Source organism: Canis lupus, chromosome 29 (assembly GCF_003254725.2).
Source record: "Canis lupus dingo isolate Sandy chromosome 29, ASM325472v2, whole genome shotgun sequence".
Lineage (NCBI taxonomy): Eukaryota > Metazoa > Chordata > Mammalia > Carnivora > Canidae > Canis > Canis lupus.
In genome coordinates, this window is record NC_064271.1 from 14,695,058 (window position 1) to 14,708,161 (window position 13,104).

The 13,104-nt window shown below is 39.0% G+C and overlaps 1 protein-coding gene and 1 long non-coding RNA gene across 12 annotated transcripts in view; one reads left to right on the forward strand and one right to left on the reverse strand.

The window, feature by feature from the left end:
• LOC112678529 (cytochrome P450 7B1) overlaps positions 1-13,104 on the reverse strand; it is a 174,221-nt gene that overhangs the window by 71,349 nt on the left and 89,768 nt on the right. The gene's annotated exons all lie outside the window — the stretch shown is intronic.
• The window catches only part of LOC112678530 (uncharacterized), a 67,303-nt gene that overhangs the window by 30,076 nt on the left and 24,123 nt on the right, over positions 1-13,104 (forward strand). For 9 of the 10 annotated variants that reach the window (XR_003147642.3, XR_007407022.1, XR_003147641.2 and 6 more), the window contains one exon: positions 303-432. This is a non-coding gene — a long non-coding RNA (uncharacterized LOC112678530). Of the gene's footprint in view, positions 1-302; positions 443-13,104 lie in introns of those variants that run through there. The other variant, XR_003147637.3, reaches the window with a different exon arrangement.

The following is a 13,104-nucleotide window of genomic DNA, read 5'->3' on the forward strand; positions in this document are numbered from 1 at the left end:
CTGAACATATCACTAATTGAAAGAAACAGAGTGAGTGACAAAGTTGCATAGAAAATAAAGCAAGATGGATATGATTCCAAGTGGCTGGAATGCTGCATTTGGACCACATGGTCTGGGAAGGCTTCTCTGAAGCAGGGATGTTTAAACTGAAACAGGAGTTGATATTTTCATTCCTTTTTTTCGTTCCTTTCATAGAGCTTGTACAAAGTGATTTACATAGTATGCACTCAATAAATTATTTTGAATAATAATGAGAAGATTAATAATATGTACTTATGGAAGATTGGCCATTCTAATTTTAGGTAACTAAGAAGCGAGCCAAGTTTAAGACCTTAATGAGAAGAAAGTCTTTCCTCCAAGCTGAAATTACATCAACATGGACCTGGACGCTCTTGTTTCTGACTTGATTAATGAATGGAGGTGACTGATTAAGTCGTTCTGGGTATGCAATGCCTTTTACCTGCACTAATTTGAAAACAATATGATGTAACACAGTTGGTAGACAAAGTACAAAGCAGACCCTATTCTGTCTCTTCCTACCTCATTCTTCCCCTCCTTTCCTCAAAGCATACTGATACTCACCCACCCTAAACCCACAAGACTTGATGGATTATTTATCAGGGAGAAAAGATCCCATATTTCACCTTTCTCGTCCATGATTCCTACTATCTAAACAATCACACTATCTTTTTATTGAATGGTTTTGTGTGTGTGTGTGTGTGTGTGTGTGTGTGTAAGGGGAGGAGGGGCAGATAGAAAATTGAGATTCCTTCAAACTTTAACCCAAGAGACATTTTTATCATCTCAGAGCCGTACCTCATATTAATTAGGAGACACCTGGACAGATAACCATTTCAGATGGGGCAACCAGACCCATATCTGTCTCCCAAGAAATGCAGGCTTAAAGTTCATAAGTTTATGTTCTTGGCACATGAGAATATGCTAAGTGAGTATACACACACACGTGCGCGTGCACACACACACACGCGCAAATATAGGGCCAGGTAAGTTACTGGCATCTTTATTTTTTTTCTTTTCTTTTCTTTTCTTTTCTTTTTTTTTTTTTTTTACTGGCATCTTTAAATGTCCATAAAGTTTCTAGCAGAGAATCATTAAAACAATGATTCCACTTATTGAGAGGAATTAACTGAGTGAGCTAGGACTGTGCAGTCTGTCCCTTTGCAAGATGTCAATACAACTTCTTTCCTTCCTATCTTGAACTGTGATGCAAAATGCATGAGCAAAGGCTGATGCTCTGAACAGAGAAGGTACGTTGGAACATTTTCAAGCAGACTCTCATAGGCAGTAGAGGTTGACCAGAACAGGGAGTGTGTGAAGAGATAAGAGGCGGTGCTAAAGGCTTAATTAACACCTAAGCTCTGAGAAACAGAATACTCTGCCCAACAGGTCTGAACAGGATTTCCACAGTAGCAGGCTATGTTTTGGGGTGGATTCATAGGCGATAGATTCAGAGTTTTTTCAGAAAAGAAGAGGGGAAAAGGGAATGATAAGCGTAGATAACAACACTCATAGAGCCAAGAATCAGAGATTTTCAGAATTAAAATGGACCACAGAAATAACGGAGTTTCCCATCTTCATTATTTAAATGATGAGCCCAAAGCCCGAAGAGAAACACATTTCCCCTGAAGAAATCCCATCTTGCTTCACCATGAATAGGTACTTATATTCCCCGGGTGGAGGCAACCCACCCGAGTCTATCAATAGGTTTTTGACAGGAAACCATCTCTACAGAGCTTGCTCCAGGCCCTAGTTTTCCAAGATATGATAGCTAGAGACCATCTATAAATTAAACTCTGTGTTTTTCCATTTCTTTTTTTTTTTTTTAAAGATTTTGCTTATTTATTCATGAGAGACACACAGAGAGAGAGACAGAGACAGAGACACAGGCAGAGGGAAAAGCAGGCTCCCTGTGGGGAGCCCAATGTGGGAATTGATCCCAGGACCCTGGATCACCATCTGAGCCAAAGACAGATGTCCCACCACTGAGCCACCCAGGCGCCCGTTTTTGCATTTCATGTGTTGGCCTGTTGTGATCACACCTATTCATACCAACTTAACCTGTCTACATAATAGTAATGCCAGTGGTAGGGATTTATGTGCAGTAGCTCAAGGAAAGAAGTTCTGCTTTCCCATGTGAACACAATACTTCTGATGATGCACTATGTGCAGAACATTCTATGCACCACTACACACTCCCTTTGACACACACACACACACACACACACACACACATGTTGAGGGTTCAAGCTACCTACTTGCCCTCCCATTTACTCTAGTCTTTTGGAGTTCCTCCATCTTTTGTGGGCTCACATGTCCCAGAGAAATTTTATGGGCTATGCCTTGCTCTGACTGTTCCTAATTTTTAGGTGCATCTGCTTGGAGAAAAATGTTCTGGATAACGTTTACTTTGTTTTTCAAATCTTCCCTTGATCAAATTTCCCATGGCCTTCAACTCTGGTCAGAAGTGGAGTGCCCTTGCCCTGTCCCTGTCTGAATTTGATTTCAATAGCTTCCCACCTCCTCCACCTTCTCTGGCTTCCTCCTCACCAGTAACTTTCCACTGTGAGCAAGATAATATATTTAGGCCTGCAGTTGGGCTCCCTTGCTCTGGTCTTGGCCCCCCTTCTATCTGTGTGGCTGCTGCATTAGCATTATAGCCACCACCTGGGAGTGAGTGTCGACAGCATGTGTTTGGATTTCTGCAGTTCCTGCCACTCTATGTTGGGTATGGGAGCCAAAGCAGAAAGTATAACTTGAACAAACGAGTATTTTGAACACAATTAGGGCTTGTAGGTAATTCATGAATTTATTAATGGTTTGTTTTTTCCTGCTCTGGGTGAGATATTAGCCACCATTGAGTCTTTAACCATAATAAACAGACGGACGAGGTGACAGTAGAAACAGGTCCTTGATTAAAAATCTATGTTCTGCAAACCTGCAAATTAGATAATCAGAGTAGATGGGATAGAGTTTCTCAGCAAACATACAATTGCCATAGACTTCTCAGAAAACAAACAGCCATGGGTCTAAAGAATTTCAGATAAGCCATGTTTGGAAAAGTACAAAAATATGCTTTTAAATGACACTAGTATCAGATATCCATTTAAAGCTTTAAAAACAGCATTAAATATCTGGTTCTGAAGAATGCCAAATGGCTAGCTTGAGTGCTTCTTTCTGCCCCTTTCCTCCCCTGCCCCTCCGGAACCGAGCAAGGTTTTAGCACCTTGTTGACAGAGCCAAGAAGTGAATGATCGACACTAATGGGATTTTTAATCTTCAACCTAATTAACTTTGTTAAAATTAAGGCTTACTAGGAAGAATCAGCACAAAGAAATTAATTAAAGCAATGGAATTTTTGCTGGATTTAACAGCTGAGTACTGACTATAGCTATAATGCACACAGAGACAGATATTTTAAATTCATTTCCATTTTTCTCTTGTGTGCTTTCGTGTTCCCATTTCCAAAAGAGCCTATTTTCCCAAAGCAGAGAGGGCCCATCTCTGCCATAGGTACAGGCCATGCCAATATACAGAGGACAGTTCCTTGTCTATTGATACCATATACCCTTGACCTTGGTGGATCTAGTTCGCCTGGAGCCTGGCAAGGTATCTGACATATGGCAAGTGTTTGATACATGTTTGTTGAAAGAATGAATGTGTGAATGAGTCAGTAATTATAACTTAAAAAAATCAGTGATAATAAGTGATGGCATTGACATTACAGCTTCTTTTCCTCACCTTGTGGTTATTGTGTGAAAAAATAAAAAAGGAAAGATAAAGTGAACTGAGCACTTTCTTCCTTGCAGAAACTAAGTAAGTCAATGTATGTAACCTTATGCAGTAAGTAGAAGAATCTTTCGTAGTGGCCTAGCTCTAAGTAGACCTGCTGCCAATTAAGATTGACATATACTTGAAGTGCTACTGGTGAAAAATAAAGCAATACCTTTGTTTTGGATCACAGAGGAATGGAAATATTTCTGATGAGTCAGCTTTGTATAGCTCTATTACAAAATGTTCAGGATAGTAGTACTTGTAAATTTTATCACAAATTTCCCTGACTTGATATCATTAAACAATGATCACATAAATTTAAAGATTTTTTCATGACTGTAGGTCTTAACCATAAATAGCAACTATCAGATCGTATTCTGTACAACAGTGATTGTTTCAGTCCTCTAAGTTTCACAGGGCTGCTTGTCTGTATTCTTTTTGATCCCTTTAAACTTGGCAGTTTGGACCACTTTACCTCCATCCTCACTCTAAACTCTAAGACAAACATAGCTCTAATAAATAAGAACAGTAATTCACAAAGTCACTATAGCATTATTTTTGTTTCTCTCTTTCATTCTTTAACCACTTAAAAAATACTATCACCAACAACAGGGCTGGACACTGAATATATATATACAATGAACAAAACACAGTCCCTCCTTTAGGAGGTCTGAAGCCCAGATGCAAAAAATACAAAAATCCAACAATGTAGTAGTACTAAACACAGGTGTCCACAAATGGGCCGCAGGGCAGAGAGAAGACAGCAGAGACCCGCATAGAATAGGAAGGGGGTAGACGTAGAGTCTACCCAGGCACTGATGCCTTGGAGGCTAAGCAAAATTTTAGCAGATGGAGTAGGGGATGAGATGGAATTAACACAATCCAAGCATGGGGCAGGAACTGGTTGTGGGTGGGTGAAGGGTGAAGGTTAGGGTAGAGAGTGCAACCTGGTGTCTGTAAACCAGCTGGAAAATTTGTTATCAGACTGAAAAGGTCAAGTCATTAAAGGTTTTGCATTAGGGGTGAGGATGGATTATTTTTAAAATCCTTCTGGTGGCACTGACAAATAAGCAAAAGTGAGAAAATACTTGAAAAACCAGGGAAACCTAAAAACCCTCTACCTGGTCACTTTAGTGAAACAGCACATAGGCAGCAGGAGACAGTGGGCAGACAGGTGCTTTCATTGCCCTTTGCCTTAGTCAGTTGGCATTTGCCAGTGTGCTCATCTGGTCAAAGCAACACTGTGTCCCATCTCTACCAGCAGACCTGGAAGAAATCTATACAACCATACTCTGACTTATCAATGTGCTCCTCCTTAAGTGCTGACTACCCAAACTAAGGAAATTAGTGGTAGAGTAATGAAGCTGGGCCAGCAAACAAGCCAGGAAGGTAGGTGTGCCAGGGACAAAATGTGGACAAAGGCAAAGGGCAGATGTGAGCTGATTAGTAACAAAAGATAGGAAGACCACTGTCACTGAAGACAAAGAGGGGCAGTTAGGCACAGCAGGTTCAGGCAGACAAGTTTCAAAGTCTAGAATGTCAATTAAGTCAAGGAATCATACCAGGGTAGAGTAATAACAGATTCATACTCAGGGACCAACACAGATCAGGGTCCAAAGAGAAGTCAGAGTGAGGGCCACCAAGCCCTGCTAGGGTCTGCTTGAGGAGAACCCTGGTTTTAGGTTCAGGTAAGACTTGGTCCACAGGTTTGACAGATAGTTACAATGGCAGACCAAGGGCAGAATGGCGGGAGCTATCTACTCAGGACACAGACAATGAGGTGGTCACTCCACAGACGATTGAGAAACAATGATGAAACTATTAAAAGTAGGTCTGCTTTTTATAATTACCATGTGTCAACACTTCTAAACAATCTAAGAGATAAGTACTCCTTTTATTGACCTAAGGTCTAAGTAATTGTTGGGCTTACACAAATAAGCAATTTTCTTACCTTTCCTCTTATGAACATGGTATTCTGCAAGAAAGTTAAATTAGAAGAATTACCAATTATACAGCTGTCTCTCCTGACCCAGACTCAACTACATGCATTATTTCAAGAGTACAATTCTTAACTGCTTGAAAATATATAAATTCACTTTTAATGTAATTAATGTTTCCTAACCTCGGTGGTTTATTTAAATAGTAGATTCTAAATATATATGATAGCACAGTGATCGTAATGATGAAGGAAGAGAACCAGTCACAATTCTGCCATTCTTTGTAACCCTCTGGAATTTTTTTTTATGCTTAAAATCTTAAACAATGAGACAATGCAAACTGCAAGATGTAGTACTTTTGTTTGCGAAATGAAAATTTCAGCTCACACGTGAAGTATTTTACTGATTTTGAATAATACCTATTATTCCTATTCCTACTTATTTACTGATTTTGAATAATACCCATTATTCCTATTCCTACTTATTTACTGATTTTGAATAATACCTATTAAATTTAATTTCTTTTTTTTTTTTTTTTTTTTTTTTTTTAATTTCTTTATTAATGTAAAAACTAATTTTTTTTTAAAAAAACTAAAATGTTAAGAAAATACTTGTTCCTGATTCTTTATCATTTATCATTAGATGATATTGTCATATAGAGAAACGAGTGCTAAACACACTAGAGACACTAGAGTGTCTAGTGTTAAACACACTAGAGACATCATTGGAACAAAGGTGGCTGAAATGGGGGATATGAGGTAAAAGAGAGAGCATGGCAATTCCTGAGAGGGCACACTTAAAATTTCCAGACATAATCTGAGGGTCACCCACAATACTATGTATGTGGGTCTTGACTCAGGGTGGATACATTTTTCCTGCAGAGATTTACCAAAAAGTGGCATTTTTACACAGCTCCAAGGCCAACCCTTAGAGGTCTGTGAGATTTTGTATTCTTCTACTTCATAGGATCATACATCATGGGGAGGATTTCTAGTTTGGCCAGAATCACTCCAAAAGAAAGGCTAAACTGGCAGCTCCTGGAGGGCAGGGACTGTATGTTTCATTTTCAACCCTCTAGGACAATGACAGTATATGGCATAACTCAGGTGTTCTAAGCGTTGACAGAGTGAGCAAGCACTGAATAGATTTCAAACAAAATGAAGATCTTTTAGCATAATTCATACCTTTCTTACAGTTTATCTAATTAGTCTATTGCTTGCCTTCAGTTTCATATGGATTTTTTCTCAATCATTTATTAATAAGTATGTGCTGTTGCCTACTCTATGGAGGCACTATTTGAAGTACTGGGAATATAATAATTGAATAAGTATAGTGATTAGTCTTGTGAGTAAAGTGCTTCTTGATCACTGAATAACATGATCTTAACACCTTGTGCAGGACACACCCATGTGCACCTGCCTAGCTTGCTAAAGCAACCTCGCCAACCATTGAGGAAATAGGAACTAAATGGAATTCTCTTCTGAATCACACTGAGTGACCTGGGTTTTACACAGTGTGAGACCATCCAAATGCAAAAACTTCAAAGAACCTCTTCAGAGATTTATGGTTGAACTGAAATTCTGTCCTACTAATTACAAGGGACAGTCACATTGGGTTTGGACTCAGGGCTTGTACTCTCTCATTAAATTTACCACCTGGCATGTAGTAGACCCTCAATAAATATTTATTAAATGAATTAATCATACAATACCCATAATGGCTCATTTGTGATATATTAATAATATATAAAATTCTCAGTAATTTATTATCTATTGCAACCTGATTTCTCTTACACTCTTAATTCAGTCTTAAATGGCCGTTCACTCCCGTTTTCTTTTACTACTTCACTGCATTAAAACACTGCTTTCTTCTCCCAGCTTGTGATTTAAATATGCTAGCCGAAATTCCTATTAATTCCATTCCAAGTATTTGCACAGAACTGATCCACCATAGCCGTCTGCTAATGATGCATCTGTCATTTTATTGACACCCCTAAACAGCTTTATTCTCTTTTCTAATTAAGAGACAAAACTGGTATTGTCAGCTGATGAACCGACATTTGGGGGCTTTTGTTCTAATGTAAAAGGCAGCACATTATGATGCTAAAACAAAAACTCAGGAATGTTAACAGAAAAGCCCACTAGACAAAATATATTTACATGTACGATTTGAATTAAGCTTGTTATAAGCCTAATGCGCATACAATATTTTGAGTTATAGGAAAAAAATATACACTCATGGCAAAATATATTCAAAACAAAAAGTGGCGCTTGCTACCCTAACTGGTCATTAAAATTCGGAACAAAGCAGTCTCATGTGCTCTCTGGACAATCAGAAATCCTAAGAAAAAAATTAAACCTTTTAAAGCAGACCAACATGATATGCTGGAACATAAGCTGTCAAGAGAGGTAATAATAATGTTTAAATAACACCTAAATAAGAACTAAAAGTTCTTAGAGAAAAGCCATAGAAATGAGGTAAATAGCACATTTTTAAAGGCTAAAAAAGCAATGATTTCCTGATGATTATATTAGCCAATTGCCAGAGAAACGACAATTATATACAAGTACAGAACTAACAGCTCACCAGAACGTTCTCAAGCAACTGAGGAGGACAAGCCGTAAAAGCTCTATCACCATCACATTAAAAATCTAATCTAAAATCATTGCATGTCAGAAAATTAAGGATTCATCAAAATATTCCCAAAGGTTATGTGCTGTAAGGAATGCATAAGAAGGAACTACATTCTTTGATTTCTTTACACAGAAATATATCGCAGGACTTACATTTTCAAATAAACTAAACATAAAATCTGGTCTGCCAAATGAGATCATTGTTATAAAGCAGTTAGCATACATTTTGGCACACAGAAAGTGTCTGATAATGTTAGCTGCTCTTATTATTGTTGTTATTATTGTGGTGTCAGAATTAGCTCAATGCTTTTCATGGTTCCTTCCGAAGGTTTAAAAGAACCCCGGAAGAATTTCTTGTGGCTCAACCATAAAATAATTTCAGCTAATTCTGTCTCTATCCTTCTTGCTACATATTTTTGCTCTCATTTAGCACACTAGTTCCAAATTCTCATCTTTTGTGTAAATTCACCCTCTTTGCCTAAATGCTTAGGACTGAGGCTCTCTGACCTGTATGTCTTGCTTTTTATGCTCACATCACCCCCAACTTTGTCTTTCATATCATTCTCTGGGCTATGAGCAAAACCTCCCTCACATGAAGCCCAGGGCTCCTCCTGCTTGTCAAGAAGCTCAACCACTGAGCCACCCAGGCATCTCTCTTTAAACATTTTGATTATTATTTTTGTTTAAATAAGATGATATAGGGGATCCCTAGGTGGCTCAGTGGTTTAGCGCCTGCCTTCAGCCCAGGGCATGATCCTGGAGTCCCAGGATCGAGTCCTGCATCAGGCTATCTACATGGAGCCTGCTTCTTCCTCTGCCTGTGTCTCTGCCTCTCTCTCTCTGTGTCTGTCATGAATAAATAAAATCTTTAAAAAAAAAATAAAAGCAATCCCATATATATGCAACATCATTGTGTGTGTGTATGTGTGTATGTGTGTACACGAATATCTCTCTATCATCTACCTATCATCAAAGAGAGAGAAGTAGAGATTGTGGAACCAGTTTCTGAAAAGAAAGCATACTGGCAATTGGGCAGGAGACCCTTAAGAAAATGTATTTAGTTGCTTAATTATGACAGTCCTTCTATGTTCTGAGTTTCTAGGGGGGCAGGAAAAGTATAGAGTTGATGATTTATAGACCTAGAAAATTCCCAATCTTTCCGTTGGAATTCAGCTTCAATAGGATAGTCAAACGAGAATGCCTCGACCTCCACATTCAAAGTCTGCTTGCAAGATTTAAGTGATGGCCAAACACAGCCTGCACTTTGACAGTTAATGGACTTCTTGGGGAAGTCAGTAGACAGGTATTATGTCATTCCTACTTCACTGGCTGGTGACCAGGCCTGAGGAGCAAGGGAACAGTGAACCAGGAAACTCTCTGTAAAAGGAAGATGTTGTGAGTCTGTAAATACATGCCAAATCTATTGGCTTTGATCACCTCAGCTGGCCTTCTGAGCCCCACATACTAAACGTATGAACCTTTCCCTAGGATTTGTGTTATGTAAGTAGACGAAAGCTTTAAAATATTCTCTTGCTTTTGAAAATATTTTTGTTGCTATCAGTTAAATATGATTCATAAAATGTAATCATTTTGGGCAAAAGGTTCAACTGGGTAAATGCTAGCAGAGATAGCTCAAGTCCTTTTCAATAGAAATTATTATACGTTTTTCAACTTTTTTTTTGCTTTCTGATTTCTTTTTTTTTATGATTTTATTTATTTATTCATGAGAGACAGAGAGAGAGAGAGAGAGAGAGAGAGAGAGAGAGAGATGCAGAGACAAGCAGGCTCCATCCAGGGAGCCCGACGTGGGACTCGATCCCGGGTCTCCAGGATCAGGCCCTGGGCTGAAGGCAGCGCTAAACCGCTGAGCCACCCAGGCTGCCCCTCTTTTTTTTTTTTTTTAAGGACTTTACTTATTTATTCATGAGAGATACAGAGACACAGGCAGAGGGAGAAACAGTCTCCCTGAGGTGAGCATGATGGAGTACTCCATCCCAGGACCCCAGGATCACAATGTGAGCCAAAGGCAGATGCTCAACCAACTGAACCATCCAGGTTCCCTCTGATTTTTTTTTATTTTATTTTAAAGAAAAAAGAAAACTTTTCCCCCTTGATTCATTCATTCCTTCCTTCCTTCCTTCCTTCCTTCCTTCCTTCCTTCCTTCCTTCCTTCCTTCCTTCCTTCCTTCCTTCCTTTCTTCCTGCCTTCCTTTCTTTCTTTTTCTTTCTTTCTTTCTGTCTTTCTTGCTTTCAGGTATAGTAGATTTTATTCTTTGTTAGGATAACCAGCCTCTTCTTCTCCCAGTCATTCTGTGATTTTTTTTTTCTTTTAAGCTTTTTTTGGCATCATACCTTCATTTTTCTCTGCAGTGTTGTACATGCTACTGTGTTCTAACCAGTTAGCCTTCCTTTCAAATACACTTATTTTCCTGGTATGTTTCTTATGCTATTTCCCACTAATGAGCTGGACTAGTCCCTCATCTTCTTATTAGAGGGAAAAATGACAGTCCATGCGCCACTCAGGTCTGCAACCAGGAGAGAAAAGCCCCAAAGTTTTTACTTTATTTAAATTAAAAATATGAAAATCAAAATTTACATGTCCTGCAGCACTGAGGCATTGTTTCATTTCAAAAATATTTTTTTATGATTTCTAAGAATTCATAATCAACTCATGGGACCTTAGAAAATTAAAAACAAAATTAAGAAAGGTGGTAACAGTTGCCAGTGACACAATTTCCAAAATTCTATCCAGAAGTATGGTTCCAATGAAGCACATTTAAGGACAATAAGAAGACCCAGAGGATCCTGACCATTACATACTTTCACTTTTGCTTAGCTTTCAAAGTTGAAATTAAAATCTGAAGCAATATTTAACAATGCTATATTCGTGAGAAAGGAAGGTTTTCTTAAGCATCCTTCCAATCCCATTTTGCATAAGAATCCCAGTACCCAATGCATGCATGCCACTTCAAGTTTTGTACTGCTGCAACCAGTATCACCCAGATCCACTCTACCTATAACTGGGTCCATTCCCAAATTACCTCCTTATTGACCCAGACATCACCCAATATCCACCCCCCCCCAAAAAAATCCCTATTTTTTTCAGTGGGAATTATTTCAACTGTTTAAAATAAAAGCAAAGTGACTGGGTCATTCTGACTTTTAACAGGAGTTTTAAAATATTTGCAGACATGAATGGTTATTACTGGCAATGCAAACATTTCTAATAATATAGGGAAAGGAACGCTCCCTCCTTGCACATTATTTTTTAGTGGAAAATGCCATCAGAATTTCAACACAACCTCATATTCTCTGGGTTTGTGTCCTCATTCGATCAGCTATTCATCCCACAAACATCCACTGAGTGTGTGTCCTCTGCATGCCATACGCCATGACTGGTGTGGTGGGAGAAGAAGCTGAGAATACAGGGGTGCTTCAGCCTCCGGGATGGCCCCCAGAGAGCTCTACCTCCTGGTATTCACACCCTCCCACTGGACTGGATGGGTTTGTGCGACATTGTGATATTTAGCAGAAAAGAAGTTATGTCACTTCCAAGATTAGGTTATAAAAGACTGTGGTTTCTGTACTGGGTTCTCTCTTTTTCCAACCACTTTTCTGGGAAACAAGCTGCTGTGTTGCAAAGGCCTGGACGGGGAGCAGATTCTTCAGCCCCAGTGACATCTTGAGATGGCTACAGCCCCCCTGACATTGTGACTGCCACCTCATGAGTGACCCTAAGCCCCAACCAGATATCGAAGCCACTCACAGATCCCCCAAGTCTCAGAAACTGTGAGGTAACAAATGTTTGTTGCTTTAAGCTGCTAAAGTTGGGGTCAGAGGGTAACTTATTACACCACAATAGATAACTAATATGCATTTGGAACAGAGAGACAGCCCAAGACGTAAGTCTAGTGGAAAGAGCTGTAGCTGAAATAGAATCATAGACCAAGCAAATTATGAAATTATTGTGATGGTTAATTTTATATGCCAACTTGGCTGGGCTAAGGTGACTAGTTGCTTGGTCAAATGCTAATCTCGATGTTGCTGTAAAGGTACTTGTGGATGTGATTAACATTTCATAAACTGACTCTAAGTAAAGCAGATTAACGTCTGCAATGTGGGTGGGCCTCATCTAATCAGTTGAAGGAGTTTAATATACAAACAGGTTTCCTGAGGGAGAAACAATTTTGCCTGAAGACTGTAACATAGAAACCCTATCAGGTTTCCTGCTTGTTGGCCTGCTCTACGGATTTTGGACTCAAAATTGCAACATTAGTCCTTACAACCCTGCAGATTTCAGACTTGCCAGCCCCTCAATTGCATGAGCCAATTTCTTAAAGTCTCTCTCTCAGATATATATAGCTCTCTACCTCTGGAGAACCCTGAATAATATAGGTATTAAGAGGAAAGCCCAGGAAAGTCCTTATTGGAGTATTCCACTGAACATACCACCTAAACTGTATATTTATTCCCATTAGGGAATAAAGAGGAAGAAATGATGGGCCACATAGATGGAATGGCAGAAGCAGCTTGTTACTGCCAGATTAATAGAGTTGTCTGGGTTTGGGAGTGGTGGATTGTGGAAGATATAGTTAGAAAAGAGGTAGGATGAGTCAGGTAGTAAAGCATTTGTAATGCGAGACAAAGGAAGCATTTTTTTTTTTTTTTTTTAAGTAGGAAACTAACTAAAAGGTACCACTCATTGTTACTGCTAGCAACACAGATTAGCAGAGTTGCTCATT